At 39.0% G+C, this 20,350-nt stretch overlaps 1 protein-coding gene across 3 annotated transcripts in view; it reads right to left on the bottom strand.

Moving 5' to 3' along the window:
- The window catches only part of FILIP1 (filamin A interacting protein 1), a 200,625-nt gene extending 181,075 nt beyond the window's left edge, over nucleotides 1–19,550 (bottom strand). For 2 of the 3 annotated variants that reach the window (XM_057527704.1, XM_007167995.2), the window contains exon 1: nucleotides 19,135–19,550. The gene's annotated coding sequence lies outside the window, so the exon portion shown is untranslated. Of the gene's footprint in view, nucleotides 1–13,927; nucleotides 14,114–19,134 lie in introns of those variants that run through there. The other variant, XM_057527702.1, reaches the window with a different exon arrangement.
- Between the last annotated feature and the right edge of the window lie 800 nt (nucleotides 19,551–20,350).

Raw genomic sequence — 20,350 nt, 5'->3', positions numbered from 1 at the left:
AATGATGAAAAATCTGAAAGAGAAATTAAGAAACACTCCCATTTACCATTGCAACAAAAAGATTAAAATACCTAAGAATAAACCTACCTAGGGAGACAAAAGACCTGTATGCAGAAAACTATGACACTAATGAAAGAAATTAAAATTGATACAAACAGATGGAGAGATATACCATGTTTTTGGATTGGAAGAATCAATCTTGTGAACATGACTATACTACCCAAAGCAGTCTACAGATTCAATGCAATCCCTATCAAATTACCAATGGCACTTTTTACAGAACTAGAAAAAAAATCTTAAAATTTGCATGGAGACACAAAAGACCCCGGTTAGCCAAAGTAGTCTTGAGGGAAAAAAATGGAGCTGGAGGAATCAGGCTCCCTGACTTCAGACTATGCTACAAAGCTACAGTAATCAAGACACTATGGCACTGGCACAAAAACAGAAATATAGATCAGTGGAACCGGATAGAAAGCCAAGAGATAAACCCACGCATCTATAGTCAACTAACCTATGACAAGGGAGGCAAGGATGTACAATGGAGAAAAGACAGTCTCTTCAATAAGTGGTGCTGGGAAAACTGCACAGCTACATGTAAAAGAATGAAATTAGAACACTCCCTAACACCATACACAAAAATAAACTCAAAATGGATTAGAGACCTAAATGGAAGACTGGACACTATAAAACTCTTAGAGGAAAACATACGAAGAACACTCTTTGACATAAATCGCAGCAAGATCTTTTTTGATCCACCTCCTACAGTAATGGAAATAAAAACAAAAATAAAGAAATGGGACCTAATGAAACTTTAAAACTTTTGCAAAGCAAAGGAAACTACAAACAATATGAAAAGACAACCCTCAGAATGGGAGAAAATATTTGCAAACAAATCAACAGGCAAAGGATTAATCTCCAAAATATATAAACAGCTCATGCAGCTCAATATTAAAAAAACAAACAACCCAATCCAAAAATGGGTAGAAGACCTAAATACACATTTCTCCAAAGAAGACATACAGATGGCCAAGAAACACATGAAAAGCTGCTCAACATCACTAATTTTTAGAGATATGCAAATCAAAACTACAATGAGGTATCACCTCAAACCAGTTAGAATGGGCATCATCAGAAAATCTACAAACAACAAATGCTGGAGAGGGTGTGGACCAAAGGGAACCCTCTTGCACTTGCACTGTTGGTGGGAATGTACATTGATACAGCCACTATGGAGAACAGTATGGAGGTTCCTTAAAAAACTAAAAATAGAATTACCATATGACCCAGCAATCCCACTACTGGGCATATACCCAGAGAAAACCATAATTCAAAAAGACACATGCACCCCAATGTTCATTGCAGCACTATTTACAATGGCCAGGTCATGGAAGCAACCTAAATGCCCATCGACAGATGAATGGATAAAGAAGATGTGGTACATATGTACAATGGAATATTACTGAGCCATAAAAAGGAACGAAATTGGGTCATTTGTGGAGACGTGGATGGATCTAGAGACTGTCATACAGAGCGAAGTAAGTCAGAAAGAGAAAAACAAATATCGTATATTAACGCATACATGTAGAACCTAGAAAAATGGTACAGATGAACCGGTTTGCAGGGCCGAATTAGAGACACAGAGGTAGAGAACAAATGTATGGACACCAAGGCGGGAAAGTGGCCAGGGGGTGGGGGGTGGGTGGTGGTGGTGGGATGAATTGAGAGATTGGGATTGACATGTATACACTAATATGGATAAAATGGATAACTATTAAGAACCTGCTGCATAAAAAAATAAATAAAATTAAATTTTAAAAAAAATTTTATTTTATAACCTGAACTAATAACGAGGAGAATCTGACATAAAACAATGCGTGGTCAGGGTTAACTCAATTCCTCTCCTGAAATCACCTTACAGTCCTTGTTGTATTTATGGTGGCTGGGACTTGTCCACCACGCCACCATTCCCTACATAGGATTACCCTGCACACGTTAATAATATAATATAGTATTTTATTATTATATCACACAAAATATGTTAATAATGTATTAAAACTAACTATTAAATTAATATATTAATATAGTATTAAAATAATAAAAAATCTTTTCTGAGGTTTAACAAGTTAAAATGGCTTTGAATATTGCTTACTTTTTTGACTCTGATAATATTTTTACGGGTAAATTTTTTTTATTTCATAGTGAATTCTGTATACAAATCAACACTACCAAATATTAGGAAATCCATGAGGGAAAAAGTATTTCATGAGCTTGCACCCTGTTTCCTAAAACGTGAGTTTCAGATAAGCCCAAATTTTAGATGACAAAAAGTCAGACCATGTCTTAAGCAAGAATTTTAAAAATAGCATATCTATAAAACAGGAATAATAATAGTTATTTTTTGGGCTTCCCTGGTGGTGCAGTGGTTAGGAATCTGCCTGCCAATGCAGGGGACACGGGTTCGAGCCCTGGTCTGGGAAGATCCCACATGCCGCGGACCGACTAGGCCCGTGAGCCACAACTACTGAGCCTGCGCGTCTGGAGCCTGTGCTCCGCAACAAGAGAGGCCGCGATGGTGAGAGGCCCGCGCACCGCCATGAAGAGCAGCCCCCGCTTGCCGCAACTAGAGAAAGCCCTCGCACAGAAACGAAGACCCAACACAGCCAAAAATAAATATAAATAAATAAATAAATTTATTAAAAAAAACAAAAAAACAAAAAACAGAACTCTTTAAAAAAATAAATAATAGTTATTTTTATACCATGCACATTAAGCATGTAGCATAGATTCTGGTATGTTGGGAGCACTCAGTAAAAACAACTTTATTATTATTCTGTCATTTATTTTCTTCCTATAGCCAATAGTTATAATAGTTATATTAAAATTAACATTAATGCATTAATGATTGTCATATTCACATGACAGTTTATCTATCAGGTCTTACTGATGTCATCATTCTTAATTTGTCTTTCAGTTTAATTGGGCTGTAAGTAGAAAATTACATAGACTATTGCTTCTATAGCTGGGTCCAGACCATACACAGCAAAGGAGGTTATTTGTAACCTTCAGTTTGATATGAACCAAATTAAACAAATAAATCAACCACTATTAGTGAGGAACCTAAGTTGGGTAAAAGAAATTAATTACACACCATCATTATATAGAACCTTTCCAAGAATATTTGAGAAAATGGTATCCAATCCATTCCACATACATATTTTAAATCCACATTTTATAGCTCTCCTTTTAAATAAAGCACTCATGAAAAATTTCTGGAATTTAGCTGAGGATTTTATATAACCAAATTCTGACCTTTTCCTGGTATATTAAACACCCTTTACAATCATTGTACTTACACAATGTTCTTCCAATCTCTTAATGAAGTAGACACTATTCCCACTTAAATCACCAAACTCCAGAATAGAAAAACAAATATTAAAAACTGAGAAGAGAGTTAAGTCAGACCATCTCCTTGTTCCCAAGCATCTAGGCTGACCTTCCATGTAGAGGGGTAATTTATGCTTCAATCTCTGCCCTGTTTTATAGCAATCTAGGAGAAATGGCAGTTCCCTCCTCCAAGATGGGTATTTCTCAGAGAATGACTGGAAATTGAAAATAAATCTTGAGGTTGAAAGTTAATTACTGACAGCAAATTATCCTTTATGAATAACAACTTTCTCCATAACATTAATAAAAGTGTCTTGATTTATGTACCTTTCATGTATATTAATGTTGAAAGATGTTCAAAGACTGGCTGAAGCAGGAGAAATAACAGAAAGAGGGTTCTGAAAAGAAGGGAAAGAGGAGAGAATGAGGAATAAGCCCAGGAAAACATGGAAAGTTGATGTCAGGAAGCCTGACAGAGAAGGTCCTCCTGTGAGGGAGGGTGCAAAACTCACACATATCAGGGCCTGAACTCAGATAGGGAGGGGAAAAGGGGAAACATAATTCCCACCATCACAGTGTGAGTATGGAAGGGAGGGTACAATGGATGATAAAGAAGCAGAGACATGAGAATGTACTCATTTTGGCTGTTTAAAGAAAGGAGGGCTACAGAAGGAGAAGGTGATGAACTCGCTGAATAATGCATTGTTAGTCAAATCACCAAGTAGAAGTTGGAAGTTAAGCATAGTTGTGCTATTATTCACACTTACATTCTAATTAACAGAATTACATACAACGCATAGGCTCACTTTATCTGTGGGTTTGAGAGAAGTAAAGGGAACTCATTCACTTGTGCCCCGTGTATGAAAAAGAACACTTGGAAGGACCACCAAAGTGACAAAGCACCACTCTCATCTCAGCACATTCCCTGCAGGACCCAACAACAAAAGATGGTCTGAAATGCTTACTGCCTACCTTCACTCTGGGTAATCTTTCAGGAGTGGCTTCTTCCAAGAAAGGCCTTGTCCAGAACAAAGCACAAGAATGTTAGCGCACAAGGTCTGGGTGAGGTTTTACTCACATCACTGCTCCCTACCCGTTCACAAAAGGTTCCTGCTCTCAGACCAGTGAGAAGCAGCTGAGCCTCACAGGCACCAGGCCCCACCCTCACAAGACCCCTTGCAGGACGCATGCACACCACACACCACTCTCCAACTAGCCTCCCTCCATCCCCCGGAATAACAGACAGAACTGATGAGGAGAGAGGTGCTGGTGTCCCGAAAAGCCCAACATCTGGAGTGCCATAGGCAGGAGGAGACAGAGAAACCACGAGCTTTTAAACAACAAGTATCTTGGGAAATAACCCGAGACAGATAATGTCCTGGATTCCAGGAAGATATGCAGCACGATGCTGTGGCTTGTCTATGAATTCACATATTTGAATTCATAAGCTGTACGACTTCGAGAAAGACAAACTTTCTGGGTCTCAGCTTCCTCATCCCTCCTAAAAAGTGGTTGAAGTCAATCATCTCTTAGCATCTATCAGTATCTGAAAATATTACGGTAAAACAATTTTTTCAGAGCAATTCATGAACTGAGCAGATTGACCAAAATTTGAGCCTTGGCACCGTTTTCCTGGATCAGTTTAGCCCTATAACCCTAATGAGCCTGAGCACTTTTATGAAGTAGTGATCAGAGGCAAGGATTCCTGACTCCAGTGCCCCGTTTTACCCACCTGCCCCTTGCCCCCCTACCCTCGTGATCCAGTCATACATGTGTCCATTGTGGATATCAATTTCTGTCCTGATAATCACATTACTCAGGAAATACACGGCCATCAAGATGTTCTTGGCACTTCAGTGATTAGGCAGAACGGACTATGCAGCCTTGTGTCCACAATTCTAATCGAGCAAGGTCCCTCCTAGGAAATCCTATCAAGCTACTGAGGAAGAAGTATGTGGACTTTTCTTTTTAATAAGAGCCTCTAGGTGTGCCAAACGTTAGAAGTCAACAGGCAATATTTGAGAACAATAGGAGGAAAGGAAAACAATGCTTTTTTCAAAATGGAAGTGGCCTGATTTTCTTCTGATTATTAAGATTTCTACCGCATATTGTCAAACTGCCTTTCAGGAAGCTCATTCTAGCTGATTTTCCCACCAGCATTCCATAGCAACCACTTCCTCACACCCTCACCATACAGGTATTGGATTCTGTTGCGTCTTTGTCAATGCGTTGGTTGAAATAGTACTATCTTCTTTTTTATTTATTTATTTTTTAAAATTTATTTATTTATTAATTTATTTAATTTTTGGCTGCATTGGGTCTTTGCTGCTGCACACGGATTTTCTCTAGTTGCTGAGAGCGGGGGCTACTTTTTGTTGCGGTGTGCGGGCTTCTCATTGCAGTAGCTTCTCTTGTTGTGGAGCACAGGCTCTAGGCGCGCGGGCTTCAGCAGTTGTGGCATGCAGGCTCAGTAGTTGTGGCTCACGGGCTTAGTTGCTCTGCGGCATGTGGGATCTTCTTGGACCAGGGCTCGAACCCGTGTCCCCTGCATTGACAGGTGGATTCTTAACCACTGTGCCACCAGGGAAGCCCCTACTATCTTCTTTATATTTGAACTTTTAATTATCAGTGAGGCTAAATAGTTTTTCACACATTTACTACAAATTGTTTATTTATGCCATTTGTCCATTTTTCTATTGTCGCGTCTCTTTTGCTTTATTCATTTAAAAGAGCTCTTTGTGTTAAGGATATTTGTTCTTAATTTATTTTGTCACAAATATTTTTGCCCAGATTGCTGTTTGCATTTTAACTTTGTTCATGAGGTGTTTTTTTTTTTCCTGTATAAAAGTTTTCATTCTGTTTTTATGGAGTCAAATATTTTAGTCTTTTGTTTTACTGCTTTTTTCCCTTGCATAGGAAGGTCTTTCCCACTCCACTAATATGTATATATTTTTCTAGCATTTCACTTTCAATTTTTACACTTAAATTTTTGATGCATCTAGTATGTATTGGTATAAATGGTGACGTAGAGATTTCATTTCATTTTTTCCCAGTTTTTTCAACCCCATTGACTGAAAACTCCATATTTTCTTTTCTGATTTGAAGTATCTCTCCTTTCTAACATGAAACTCTCATATGTAGGTTTCTGGAGTTCTGACTATTTTCCTTTGATCTCCTCATCTGATGTGAACTGATTCTGACACCACTATCAAAGTGTTTTTAATGAGTGTGGTTTCAAAATTCATTTTATTATGTGGTAAGGCAATGTTCCCAACTGGTACTTCAAAAATTTCCTGGCTATTCACATAAGTTTCTTGCTCCAGAAGCACTTAGTCACTTGAAGTGAAGTGTTGAATATATGTAAGTATTTTTCAAAGCGCACAAACTTGTAAAAGTCTTAAAGCAAAGAATTTTATAGGAAATATCCATCACTCCCTTTTAGAAATATATCCAAAAGACTGATCACTGCTGTTTTTTTTTTTTTTTTTTGGCCACGCAGCTTGCGGGATCTTAGTTCTCCAACCAGGAATTGAACCCACGCCCTCAGCAGTGAGAGCAGAGTCCTAACCACTGGACCACCACGGAATTCCTATTAGGACTGGTCACTGCTATAAAAGAATGCTCAGAGTGTGGGTGGTGGTGAGGGTCAGGAATTTTCCAGCCCACAAGATGCATATTCGGTTGGCTCATTATGGCCAAGACAGATTTAAGTGTGATGAAAATGTGTGTATACAGTGCGTCCCCTTCATCACATTATTCTTAAAAACATTAAAATTATCATATAAGTGAAAAGAATGCAACTTACGAGCTCCCCACCATTCCTAAAGCTATGTGGACTTGTTACAACAAATCAGTCATTGAGCCTTTCAGTCACGTTAATTTCCTCTGCCTTCCCTTAGACCTTGTTTGTCAGGCCCTATCTCGTTTTCAGCCTCTAGGGTCCCCTTTCCCCACAGCAAGAGTTGCTTTATCGCCCCACCTCTGATCTTCTGAATCAGCCCCTCACCACCCAAAACCAGGTGAGTGCTCCCACAATCCCATTCACTCACTAGTCACATGGCACTGAAATTGCCATTGTTTCTACCTGTAACCCACTTAGAGTATAGATAATATGATATTCACGATTGTACCCAATCCCTAGCTCAGTGCCTGACACAGATGAATCTCAATAAATATTTAGCGAGTGGGTGAACACTACTAACTGAATGGGAAGCAGGAGGGACACAAAGAGCTCTAGCCCAGGACTCTGGGATTTAATATCATCTTAGTTGTTTTGACATTGCATTACAGAGTCTCTAGGACTGCTCCTCCTCCAGAACTATTTTGTCCCTGAATCCCACCTCCCGGCTCTCCTCCCTGGTCCTGCTGACAGGCTTGCCCAAACGCTGACACCCTGCCTGGGTCAGAACACAGCCCTGCCCCAGCTGCCTGCCAGGACACCCCATAACCTCATGTTTTAGATCCTCAGAGGCCAGATACCAGCGTGAACCACTCTTTGTCATCTAATGCCACGCCATTTGGATCCTGTGTTCTACCTGTTGCCAGTTAGCTACGTGCATGGGCCTTGCCTGACGGAGCCTAAGATACGTTCTTCAGGATGAGCGGCTTGAATGGATCTCACTCTGGAAACGGTTGTTTTCACACAGCTCAAATCCTTTTCATTGTCACACAATAGTAATGATAGTACTGTTGAAGTTCAACTCCTATGAAAGTTCTGGGAACAGAAATTGAAATAATAATCCAGACATAAATCAAATGGCAGGATTTTAACCATACATTCATGCTACGTGGAAAAACAAGAGCTCTTTTTTTTTTTTCTCTCTAATCTCTCTCTCAAAAGGACAAAATTCTTTACTTTCTGAGAAACCACAAGTCACTTTCATCTGGTTTTCCCCCAGTGCTCTCCTCTATTTGAGCTTAGTGTTTCACGTGTTCATTTTGGTGACGTTCCATTGCAATACATCACCAGGAACACATGTGTTCCACCGGGACCTTATTCCCTGGAAGATGTGAATGGTGATGTAAATAACAGCCTCATCGGAATTTGAAGGAAGTAGTGCAGGAAAGAAAGCTATGGTGAAATAAGGCAAAATCAAGCAACTATAATCAATATTTCCTCTTGGGGTAATGTGGGTAGTATTGATGCTGATAGGGAACTTCAAGGGTATTCATCAGCTGGAGCTGTCAGCAGAACATTAATTAAATGGCAGCTGTTGCTTTACCACTTGTAGGGGAGGAGAGCAGCTAACTCCAAAATAGATTTCCAAGGATAAGAACATTTCCAGCTAGTAAACCAAATAAGAGCCTGGTTGTGTTGTGTTTTGTGTGTGTTTTTTTTTTTTTTTATGAATTTTGCAGCACATGAGTGAAGAGATGAGGAGCAATTAGACTTGTGTCAATAGTTATGCATTTAAAGTAAGAGTTCTAGTCTGTTGTTGGAAATATACATACATCATGCTAATCGCAGCTACAGAGTCTAGCTTCCACTCAGTTAAGCATTCATTACTCTCTGATGCTCTAATGAACATTTAAGATGTCTGTTGATTTTTAACTTGTAATAAAAACAATACGTGGTCATTAAAGGTTTAGAGAATACTGAGAAGCAGAGAAATAATCACCCATGGTCACTGATTGTTATACCCATGTTTATATAAAAAAAATTATGTTCAGTCCAATTACTGATCAAAACTGTTCAGTAATGTTTACTTCCTCAATTCCATGACATTTAACAGATTCAACTTATTGAGCACTTGTTTTATGAAACATGGCTCTAAAAAAGTCCCAAGTCATACCTGAATCTATATATCACGTTAATTTTTTAAATTTACATGTAAATATTTATCATAGAATATTTATTATAATCTTTCACTTTTTGTTGAGTTGCTATTGCTTACAGAAATCTGTGCTATAGTATTTGCCATTAGTGATTTTCATCTTGATAAAGTTCATTTAACCAGACAATGTATATAGATTTTTCCCAAGGTGTAAAAAAGCCTTCTCTATAGAAATTTAAACTTACAGAATCAATCAGAAAATTAATTCCATAATGCAACCTAAAAGTATATACTTTAAGAGACCTTTGGAGTACATTGACCCGCCAGCCAGTCACTTCCATGGGACAGACCAGCTTGTTTCTAACACACCTGCTGCTATAGAAGAAGCGAAGTGATTAATCCCTTCCTGTTGTTGCTGAGGTCATGAGAAGTTAGGGGGTGGTAAGAAAGTCCAGAGATGGGGTAATCCCAGGGAAAATGGTGAACACAGCCAAACTCACAGGGTTAGGGGAAAAGTCAAGGTCTGAACGAGAGAGTAGAGTTTGTGGTTAGAATTTCCACATAAAGGTAAAAAGATATGTGTCCAAAAGTAAGACAGAAAATATTATAACGGTCCACAAAAGAAAGACAAGATAAAAGAGACAAAGTCACTGGGGAAAATTGAACCTTTGGAACAGTCTCTAAGAGAATGGGTTGTCTCCAGTTGGCACACTTATTGGGAAAATAAGAGAATGCAAGGACCCAATCTCCAGTCAAGCAGCAAACCAGTTAGTGGGATCTCAGAGCACCAAGGCCAGCTGCCACAAGACCCCTGATGCTGAAATAGGGAAGCAGCTGCCACTCAGCACCTTACATTCTCAGAGTTGGCTCCAGAACAGCAAAGCGATTAAGAGATTAAGAGCACAAGCTGAGGAGTCCAGTTGCCTGGATTCAAATCGCAGATCTGCCACCTGCTTGTCGGAGGGCCTTGGGCAGCTCCCTCAGCCTCCTTCTCTGTAAATGTAGAGTGCCCGAGTAACTGCCTCACTTCTGCCTTGTTAGTGCCTAACACATAGAAAGCAGTGATTAAATATTGGCTACTTTGTTGTTTATTATGATCATGTGATAGAAAAGGTAATAGACTCAGCCTCAGAAGACACTGTAACTTGTATCAAGTGACCTCTCTTCCTTCATCCTAGTACCTTCTTCTTTAAAATGAAGAGATTGTATTAGATAACTGGTTCTCAACCCTGGATACACATTAAAATCACATAAAAGCTTCCAAAATAGATCAACACTTGGGCACGCACTCAGGCCAGCATGAATCAGAACCTCTGGGGCATTGCCTGGACATCTGCATTTTCAAAGCATCCCAGGTGACTCTGACACACAGGGAGTGTTGAGAACCACAGACTAGATGACCTGATGGTCCCGCGTGAGCTCGAAGTCTAGAGGTTTCCACCCTCTTTGGTACGGGTGGCTCCAGGACCAAAACTGTATGATCATCGACAGTGTGAGACTCAGCGCCCCCATTCCTGCTGGAAGTCAGACCAGCTGTGGCAATGCCAAGAGAACTAGGAGGTCTCACCGAATGTCTGAATTATCATGCGGTTTGGGTGCCAAGAGGAATTTAGAATAATTGAATGATAAAAAGAATACTTCCAGAAGCCAACCAGTGAAGCCCTTTGTCTCCAAAGGATATAACACTAATTCTTTCCCTCCTTTGACACTGTTACACCTTTTTACATAAAGACCGGGAGGACAAAAGGGAAATTCTTAGTTTGTTTGTTGTAAGGAAGTCAGGAGAGATCATGTGAATGAAAAAGAGTGCCTTAATGAAATATAATACATCACGACCTTTATTTTGGATTAAATAGGTCTATGCCACAGAGCAAAGAGTGTATTTGCTTCAGGAAGGTGTTTAGCCTGTCAGGTAAGTAGCCTACAAGTCCTGTGCGCTGACCAGTAGTGAGCATGTAGGAGCGGGGCTGGGGTGTGCTACACAGTTGTGACAAGATGCTGTTTGTAATTCATAGAATAGAATTTCTCAGAAGGTAGAGATTCATTCTGCTATGTGTTTATTTCAGGTGAAACATTCACCTTCCTGGGATATTAAATCCTACCACCTGGGATATTTGATACACAGGAAAAGTAGAGTATTTATGGCCACTGGCGTAAGAAAAAGCAAAGCATTATCTGCTCCATCAAAATTGTATTAGAACTGCTCTCCTTTTACTTCAGGTAGTACAAAAGTAAGTGTCATACAAGTAAATAGAAACTCAAAAAATTCCAATTATATCCAGATAGTCAGATTTTTGGCATCATTGGAGATGACTCGGGTTTTAATAAAGAGAAAAGAATTAAATAGAATAATAAAATATCTCATGCCATTGCTCCACTGTAGCAAACCACTGGCTGAACAATATCAGGTAATTTTCCTTAAACTACAGCCAGCTCTGTTTTTCAGAAGGAACAACATGCTGTTAGGTTGACAACTCACTCCCTAAACAAAGTCATTGGGAGTCAATAAGGGCTCTTATACAGAATGAGACTTTCTGTCCCTTTCCTCAGTACCTCCCCCAACAAACTTACACACACCACCAAAGGCTTCTTCCAGAATTATTGCTACCAACAGCTGGAATAAGTATGTTGCAGGACTCTCTCTTGAACCACTTAACAAACGGAATGCTCATGACCAAGGCAGAGATCTGCAGAGCATTTCATTACAATAGAAGGGGGAGTTCTAACCTGTCAACAGGAGAAACAACAGACCAAAACCCCCAATGGCATCAAAGGATCTGGCTACGATAGCACCCATAATAGATCATAAATTCAAAGGCTCCAAGTCTTCCTTCTCCAGAGAATCGTCTCGGCAGTGTAGAAGCCGAGAACCACGTTGTGCCACCCACCACTGTGGAAGAAGAGCTTCCGTGTCCCAGGGCCCCAGGCCTAGCTCTTCCTGGGTCGCCCAGCTCCGCAGGCCATTGCAGCTCCTGGCTCCACTTCAGGACCCTGGAGAAGAGCCCCACTGGCCTTTTGACCCCAGATCTCTTTGTTCTTTGCTCTTAGTGTATCTTTTCAGACTGCAGGGTCACATTCGACACCTTTCACCAAAACGTCTCACAGTCACCTAGGTAGAGGTCCTCCTTGAACAACTGCCTGCATTACAAGAAAGTGGTGAAAATATGGGCTAAATAAGATCAAATTGCCTGGGTTAGAATCTCAAATCTACCACTGAGCAAGTTACTTATCATCTATAAACCTCATTTTTCTAATCCATAAAGCAAGAGATTAAAAAAAATAGTGCCTCGTCGGGTTGTTACGAGAAGTAAATAAAATCATTCAAAGTGCCTGGCACAGAAAAATCTCCAGTATATGCTATTATTGGCATCACGTATATATACTAAATAATTATGCATAGCTCTATAATACATACATTAAGTAGATAATCTATATTATATGTAGCTGTTATTATCATTATATTATCTATTATATCACTATATAAGAATTGGGATTCAGATTTCCCAGTCACTAGTAGGAACACCTGGCATGCTGGGCAACGATCTATGGAATGAACAGAATATGGAAGGTGGGGATTTGTCACCAAAGTTGAGGGGTCCCCGAGGAGTGAATTCTACCAAAGCAGCTGCCTTCCTTAAGGACCAAACAACAGGCTGTGACCAAAGCAGTTGGTCTGGCGGTGTCCAAACCAGAGGATGAGATCTATCAAGACAGCATGTGAAAGTTAAGCTTATATGTAAAGGCCCCTCCCTCGTCCAAATTCCAGGCTGCCCGTGAAGCATGCGTCACTCACTAAACAGTTCGTGAAACACAAAGAGCCTTGAATATCTCAAGTGTCACATTTCAAGACTTATAGAATAATTAGGAAAAATCTGAGCTGGCAAAACTCTTCCTGGCTTGTGCTGGCAAGCAGAGCATCTTTGTTTTCCATTAGTGTGTGCTGTCGTCACAGTAACTGCAAGGCCCCAAATACAGGCCCAGGGTGTCATTTCCTCATGTACTTAGGCTGCCACACTGAAATAGCATTATGAACTCAGCAATGCCTCTTCCTTTCCTGTTGTACCTCAGTCAAAGAAGCAGGCCCTAAAAGGAGTTACTTAAGACATAAGTATATTAAAGACATATAAAGAGAAATAAAGTCCATTTATCCCTATTACTGTATCGCCTATGACTCATGTGTGTGTCGGGGGGGGGACCTTATTTTTGCAAAGATCTTTTATATAAACAAGGCAAGTTGGCAGTAATTTGATTGTCTTGGTGATGTCAGCAGTCTACTGTTTTCAATCAAATTGCCTTTTGGCTTTAAATCTGTAGCAAATCATTTTTTAAAGAATGCATTTTGCCAACTCTGATATGTCCATTTCATGGCTTTCTTTCACCTTTTCCTTACAAAGATAAGCAGCAGATAATTCACTTCTTCAGAGTAACTTGGAAAGATTCAAAGATTGCAATTACAATTATTGAAAAAGCAAAAAAAAAGGAGACTGTTTTCAAGTGTAGACATATAAAGTCCTTGGCCAGTGAAGCAACAATTGTTTTCATCTATGTTTTGGTGAAGGAGGTAGGTGACAGCATTTAAGCAAAAAAGCAAAAACAGAAAAATCCCTGAACCTTAAGGGTTCAATGAAAGTCAGACCACTTGAGATAAATTCTGCATTAGCTTTAAAAATTCTTTTTAAAGTCTGTCTTTCACAGACCTCAGAAACACATAAATCACACAATATTATGCACATTGACACCACTTCCCAAAAAGGAAACGCAACACCAACCTTCTTTTGACTTTTCAGTGCTGCTGTGGCTTAAACAAAGCTCTCAGGGACTGGAATGCTGGTTAATATCGTATTTCTTCATCTCTTTGCTGGGAGTTTCTCAAGTTCTGCAATCAGCTGGTCAACAGCCAACTGGAGCTGCCCAATTCATGTTGGACTTTCCTTATGCTAAGTTCTTACACAACTCGCTGCCTAGCCTTTGAAATTACACTGCCTCAGCTACTGCCATGGGGAAAGTTGTATTCTGCCTGCAGCCTTTTCTCTTCTCTGATTAGCTAAAGAGTAGGACTGACCATTTAAGGAAAAAAGAAGAACATAATCCAAAATATTTTCCTGAGGTTCCCATATTTTTGCCCTAGAACCTTTATAATGTATTCTATAAAGCCAGGAAAATTCTTTTCTTCTTTTCTTTCTTTTCTTTCCTTCCTTTCTTCTTTCTAAAACAAGGTCTTCATTAGAGAATGATCATTCTGAAATTCAGTTTGCCTTATCTTTTAGAAACTCATCCTTTCAATTGTGAAAAATAAAGCAAAATGGACAGGTCTAAACTGTGAGTACCCTGCATAAGCTAGTAGAAGTTACTAAGAAACTTCTCCACTTTTGAGTGCTTCATATATTTTCGTTAAGTTAAATATACAGAATAGTGAGCACCCCATAATATACTCATACATCTTTATGAGGTAACCCTCTTTTTTTTTGCCTTGGAATATACTTTCTTGCCATTTTTAAGAGGAATGATTAGGATTAAGGGCAATGAGTAGCAAGAATTCACTTGTATTCGGTGAGGTTGAAGCTAGTGTGAGACGACCTTTTTTGGTCTTTTCATTTTTATCTGTTACTAGGTTAGTAAAACAAAACAAAACATCTAAGGGAAGAAATAAAGAATGATAAATTTAATAATATATCCCTCCTTGGAAGAGGAAGTCTCCCAGCGTAGTCGGCTATAAAAGAGATACCCAAGCACTACGTATAAACACACTTTATCTCCAAGTGCAAATATAGAAACCATGGAACGGTCTATGCTGTGGGTGATTTCTTGGCCTTTTTAGTAATAATTCTATAAGACAGCACACTGCTGAGTGATAACGGAGGGATTGAAACATAAATTCCATACTAAATTATTGGCTGGAGCTCAAACTGTGTCTGCTTGGAGTACACAGCAGCAAAGTATGTCCCTGACAGGATTCCACATTTAAACAATACATTCTTCTGCCTTTCCTATGATCTATGAACCTGATTTTACAAACCGTCTGTATCAAAGATTTTTGTGTGCAACAAAGATTAAACTAAACAGGTAACTATATTTAAGGTGTACTAAGAAAGCAAGAATAGCATAAAATTATTGAAAAGTCTATTGGGCAACTGTAAGTTTTATCAACTCGTTTAATCCTCAAAACAACTCTATGAGGAAGCTAGTATTATTCCCGTCATTTTAGAGATGATGAAGCTGAGGTACAGAGGGTACTTTGCCCGGGGTCGTAGTGAGCTGAAACCTGAATTCAGGCCGTCTGACTTGCCTATGCAATTAGCCTTTCCTGCCTCCTCCATCTGAACAACACATCCAGCTCAGATATAAGGAAGCAAAACGCATTTTATTAGCTTATCTTTCATTCTACTGCTACATATCTTTAAAATAATTAACGTATAAACAAATGTATGTTGCGGGCTTTTAGATATTATTTTTCTAATAAGCTGTTACCAGCCTTTTTTTCTCTTAAACCTGTCTGCTGAAATAGATCTCAGCCTAAGCTCATCCCTTCACTTCCCATGGTGCTGCTGTTTTAAAACCCACATGTTAGAGAGGGGACAAATTAGTGAAGATGTCAATTAAACAAGCTCTGTAAAATCTTGTTTCTTAGGGCAACTGTTTTGTGAAGAAATGCTCATCTTCCAAAACAGACAATTAGTATTAGTTGAGAATGTGTATTTTACCACAAAGTGTCACTTCTAAAGAATAAGTAAAAATTATAACCACTGGGAAATCATTGCTAAATGGATATATTAAATATTTCATAAATTTATTTGGGAAAATTCCATAGTGATTCTTGGTGAACACCCATTTAAAAGAGTAATTTTAACCTCCTTGGCCATCTTAAAATGTAAAGAGAATCCTTTTCTTTTGGTGAACACAGAAAAAAATTAGTTCAAAATCATGATTCATGCTTTCTCTCACACAGTAAGGCTACAGGTTTCAGGAGTGATTTAAAATAAAACTGAGAAATGTCTCTTTTTATAATATTTAGGGAAAAATAAAAAGGGGTAAGCATGATATTTCAATATTTTAATGTTCAAGGCCAGATTTTAATCCATGATGACCCACAAATGGAAAGAACCATGATTTAAATGTATAGTACCAAAGGTAACTATAAATAGAATCTGGTACCAGAAGATGATAAAAGTATACGACTTATAGTATTTAGAGCTGTAGGTGTATACACAGGAGATGCATATATAAATAAATATAAATATAAATATATATATATATAGTCTTTATATATATATATATACATATATATATATATATATATATATAGTCTTTATATATCAACCTTCCTATTTCATTCCCAAGAGGTACATCGTCTCCACAATCAAGTACACAAGCGTAGTCACAATTACTTGTAATTTTTCTGTACTCGGTAAAACTATGAAGACCTTCCTTGAGAAAGTTTTGAGATAAAAAGCTATTAACCACACTTATAGTTGCTTGTCTTGATTTTATCCTTACCTATACTTTCTCACATGCTCATCATTAGAAATCCAGAGCCAAAAATGTTCATAGAACATCCACAAGGTACATGGGGCCGAACCGCTCCAGGGCCAAGGGATGCTTAGGACAATGCTTTGTACCTGGTCACCTTCATAAAATTGTTCTGAATTTAAAGAAGTAAACCCTGCTCCAAAGGACCCTAATTCTAACAGAGCACCCAACAGCCCAAACTAAGAAGGAATCACTTCTAAATGGTATGGTCTGGGAAATCATTGTGAAAGTGGGAGCCACTGATCTGGGTTTTAAACAGTGGACAAAGTCTCTACAGGAGAGAGGAGGAAAAGTGTTCCAGGCAGGAGGGAATGAAAGGGGCAGAGGTGGAGCATTGAAATATGCAGCATGGAGGTGTTTGGAGAAGGGCCCAAAATCTGAACCATCTGAAGCAGAGGGACACACTTGTTGTTGAGTAGTGGGAGCTGAGACTGGAAAAGTTAAGTACATGCCAGATGATGGAAGGTTCTCAAAATACCCAGCCTAGGTGTTTGTTTGGCAGCGACTAGTTGCAAAAGATAAGTGAGGAGTAGGAGAGACAAGCATAAGAAAATTAACCCCATGGTCATGGGCAAGGTGGTCTGGATGGCAATGAAGGGTGGAAGGGGAGCAGCCCTATTATAATCCAGACCAAGGATGAAGGGGACAGACCTTAGGGTGGTGGGAGAAACGGCAATGGGCTCTCTTATGGTCAAGGGTCAAAATAACACAGACGTGAGCCTGAGTGAATGAGAGAACACAACCTGCACAGTTGATTGTTCATAAACTGGAGGAAAGCACGTGCTCTAACCTGAGCTATTTTTGATTCTCAAGGGTAAACTTACAGTCATGAAGACAATGATACTCAAAAATCAATCCATCAGGAAACATGGTTTCACCCAGGGCCAAATGCTGTACTCAGCTATCCTCACACTGTTCCACTAACTCCAAAAGAAATTACATGCCTCCGAAATCTACGAATGGCAGATTTTGGCTTTACACAGACATTCGTAAGCCAACAATGTGACCCTTCCTAAGATAAAAACAAGAAAAATGTAAAGCATTTAGTTCAGACTTTTTGAAACTCTTTAAAGACAAAGATACTTCATCTCCACTAAAGCACCAGAAGTTTCATTCTCTGATACCCAGTTTACCAGAGTGCATTTTGCACTGTTACATTCATTATACATGATTAGCTGCATTTACTTTGTAAACTAATCATGCAATCAGAATCATGAAATATAATATGTACTGAAATGTATGTACTATTTCATTTTTCTGAGCATATGATATATAAGCTTTAATTAGTTTTTCTTAAAATAGGAACATTTACTGAAAGAGTTGATACATTCTTGTCAACAATTTGTTCAAAACTGGTTTGGGGTAAGTTACTTCTCTAAGTTGACAAAATAGACTCAAATAATTTCTTTTAAAATGTGCATTTGTATCTTCTTTGAAATTATCCTTAGTTTAGAATATTTTTTCAAATTATCATGTCCACTTAGAGGAACAAACTTCTTACACAAATCCAACCCAACTACAGACACGAGTTACCAATACTAACCACATCACCAATGTGCAGCCATAAGTTTTGTCAGATTCAGTGTGATATTGATCACGCTAAGCAATTCTGATAAAACAGCATGGAAACTCACGGAAGGGGAGACAATACAACAGACAAAAGGAGGATTTCCTTCACACTATGGTGAACACATTCATACACACATATGTGCAACTTAAGAAAGAATTTTTTCTAATACATTCAATTTGAGTTTTAAAAATCAGAATCTGTCTCATCTATATACAAGCAATTACTCAATGTCTTTTTAAAAAAACACACACAAAATAGTATTCTCCTGAATACTATTCAACAACTGCAAAAGCAGTGATCTGAAACCAGGCATATCTTGTGCCTAGTGAGAAGCACCCGGGGTGACTGTAATGTAACGAGGTCAGAACCAGCACAAGGTATACCAGTGTAATCAGAGAATCCGGCAAAGGAGAAGCCAGCCAGTCAAAAGCACAGCAACACAAACACCACGCAGGACTTGCCTCTCATTTACCACACAAGCTGCTCAGCTAGTTTCATTATATGAAAGTTATTTTGCTTCTAGGCAAAATATCCCTTCCATTGGTTAGCCATCCTCATTGTGAAAGGACTGTGAAGTTGTCCTTTGTCGTATTTCTGTTACCTGCCAGAAAATGATAACTTGGCAGAAATATTTTGATCACTATTAAAGCATCGTTACAACCTTTGTGTTTAGAAAACAATCGGATAATTCTGAGAAAGAGATGCCTTTCTGATTCCTTAAAAAGAATTCCCAGTGATCGTCATAATTCCTAAATGTGTTATCACATAGTGGAACAGTGAGAATCAAAGGAAACAGAGAACACAGAATCGGAGAGAGCTCTCTTCTTGTGGAAACAGACATTTCTTAAGAGAGTAAGTAGCTGTGTATTTTGGTCTTACCTGACTGGCAGCTCGTCTAACCAAAGGTACGTCCTTTATGGAGGTAGCTTATCCTTGGAAGAACCCAGTGGCTTGCCCCACAGCCCAAGAGAGACTGGAGTTCTGGAAAACTATCCAGCCCAAAAGAATACAGAGGAGAAAGCTTTTCCCACTTTCTTTCCTAGGACTAGCCAATAGCTGAAGTCATGCAGGAAACTGGGTAGAGAGAAGGGGAAAGCAGCTTCTTCTCCCTGAAATCCCGATCAGCAGAAATTGGAGGCTGTTGTATATCTCCCACCCAGACTTTTGTTTAAAAGTTTTTTCAACTGTTGCTAGGTGTTGGGTTCTGATATTAGGTTTCTCCTCTTCTGCTCCCTTCACAGCATTGTCAGAGCAGTGACTTTGTCGAGAAGCTGAGCTCGTGTGTGCTATATTTAACCAGTGTTCTCAGCAAGTCAAGCCTGTCAACAGCTGAGAAGTTTGGAGCCGGCTCTGCTCAGTTCCTCGGCAGCTGGGTTATCAGTGGATACAGCTCTGCTCACCCTGTAAAAGATTGCGGGGAAACGGCAGACCCTTTTAAGGACTGCTGCTCATTACACAGAGGTAATTATTGTTGGAAGCCCTTAAATGCAGATTGTGATTTGGAACCTAGGTTTTAAAATCTGAAAAGAAACAGCAGCAGTTGCCTTGAGCAGAGCAATTTATCAATGCAATACTCTTCTCAATTAGGCTTTCTCAGATAAACGGTCTTAAATAGAAAAGGCTTTTCAAACTGTATGACAACTCTTGGGAAAATTCACAGTAAGAGATCATTCCCAGGCAGCTTTTTACATTGATGTGTTGCATTCGTAGCTAGATTACATTCATACCTGGCATATCAGACTTAACCAGCTTATATACCTGACTGTTATTAAAGTTAAGTTTATCATAAAGGAATGTCTATAACATTATGTTTTTGAAAGGAAAATCTTAGCGTTCTCACTCAGGTCATTCATTCAAAGCAAGAAACGGAGAACACTCCAGGAAAACCAGGACTTCAGACACCTCTGGTTGTCGACAGCTTTGTCTCATCATTAACCCTCCAATCTCCAAAACCAGAGAGCGATCACTTCTACCCTGAACTCCAACATAAAGAATGTCTCAAGATATTTTTATTTGCTTTATTCTATGTCAGAAAATAGTATGAATCTTCCAAGATTAAGAATCATGAAAAAAAGTGTGCTTAAAACTATTCTTA

Source organism: Balaenoptera acutorostrata, chromosome 14 (genome assembly GCF_949987535.1).
Source record: "Balaenoptera acutorostrata chromosome 14, mBalAcu1.1, whole genome shotgun sequence".
Classification (NCBI taxonomy): Eukaryota; Metazoa; Chordata; class Mammalia; order Artiodactyla; family Balaenopteridae; genus Balaenoptera; species Balaenoptera acutorostrata.
Note: the sequence above shows the minus strand (reverse complement) of the source record. Positions and strands in the feature narration are given on the sequence as shown.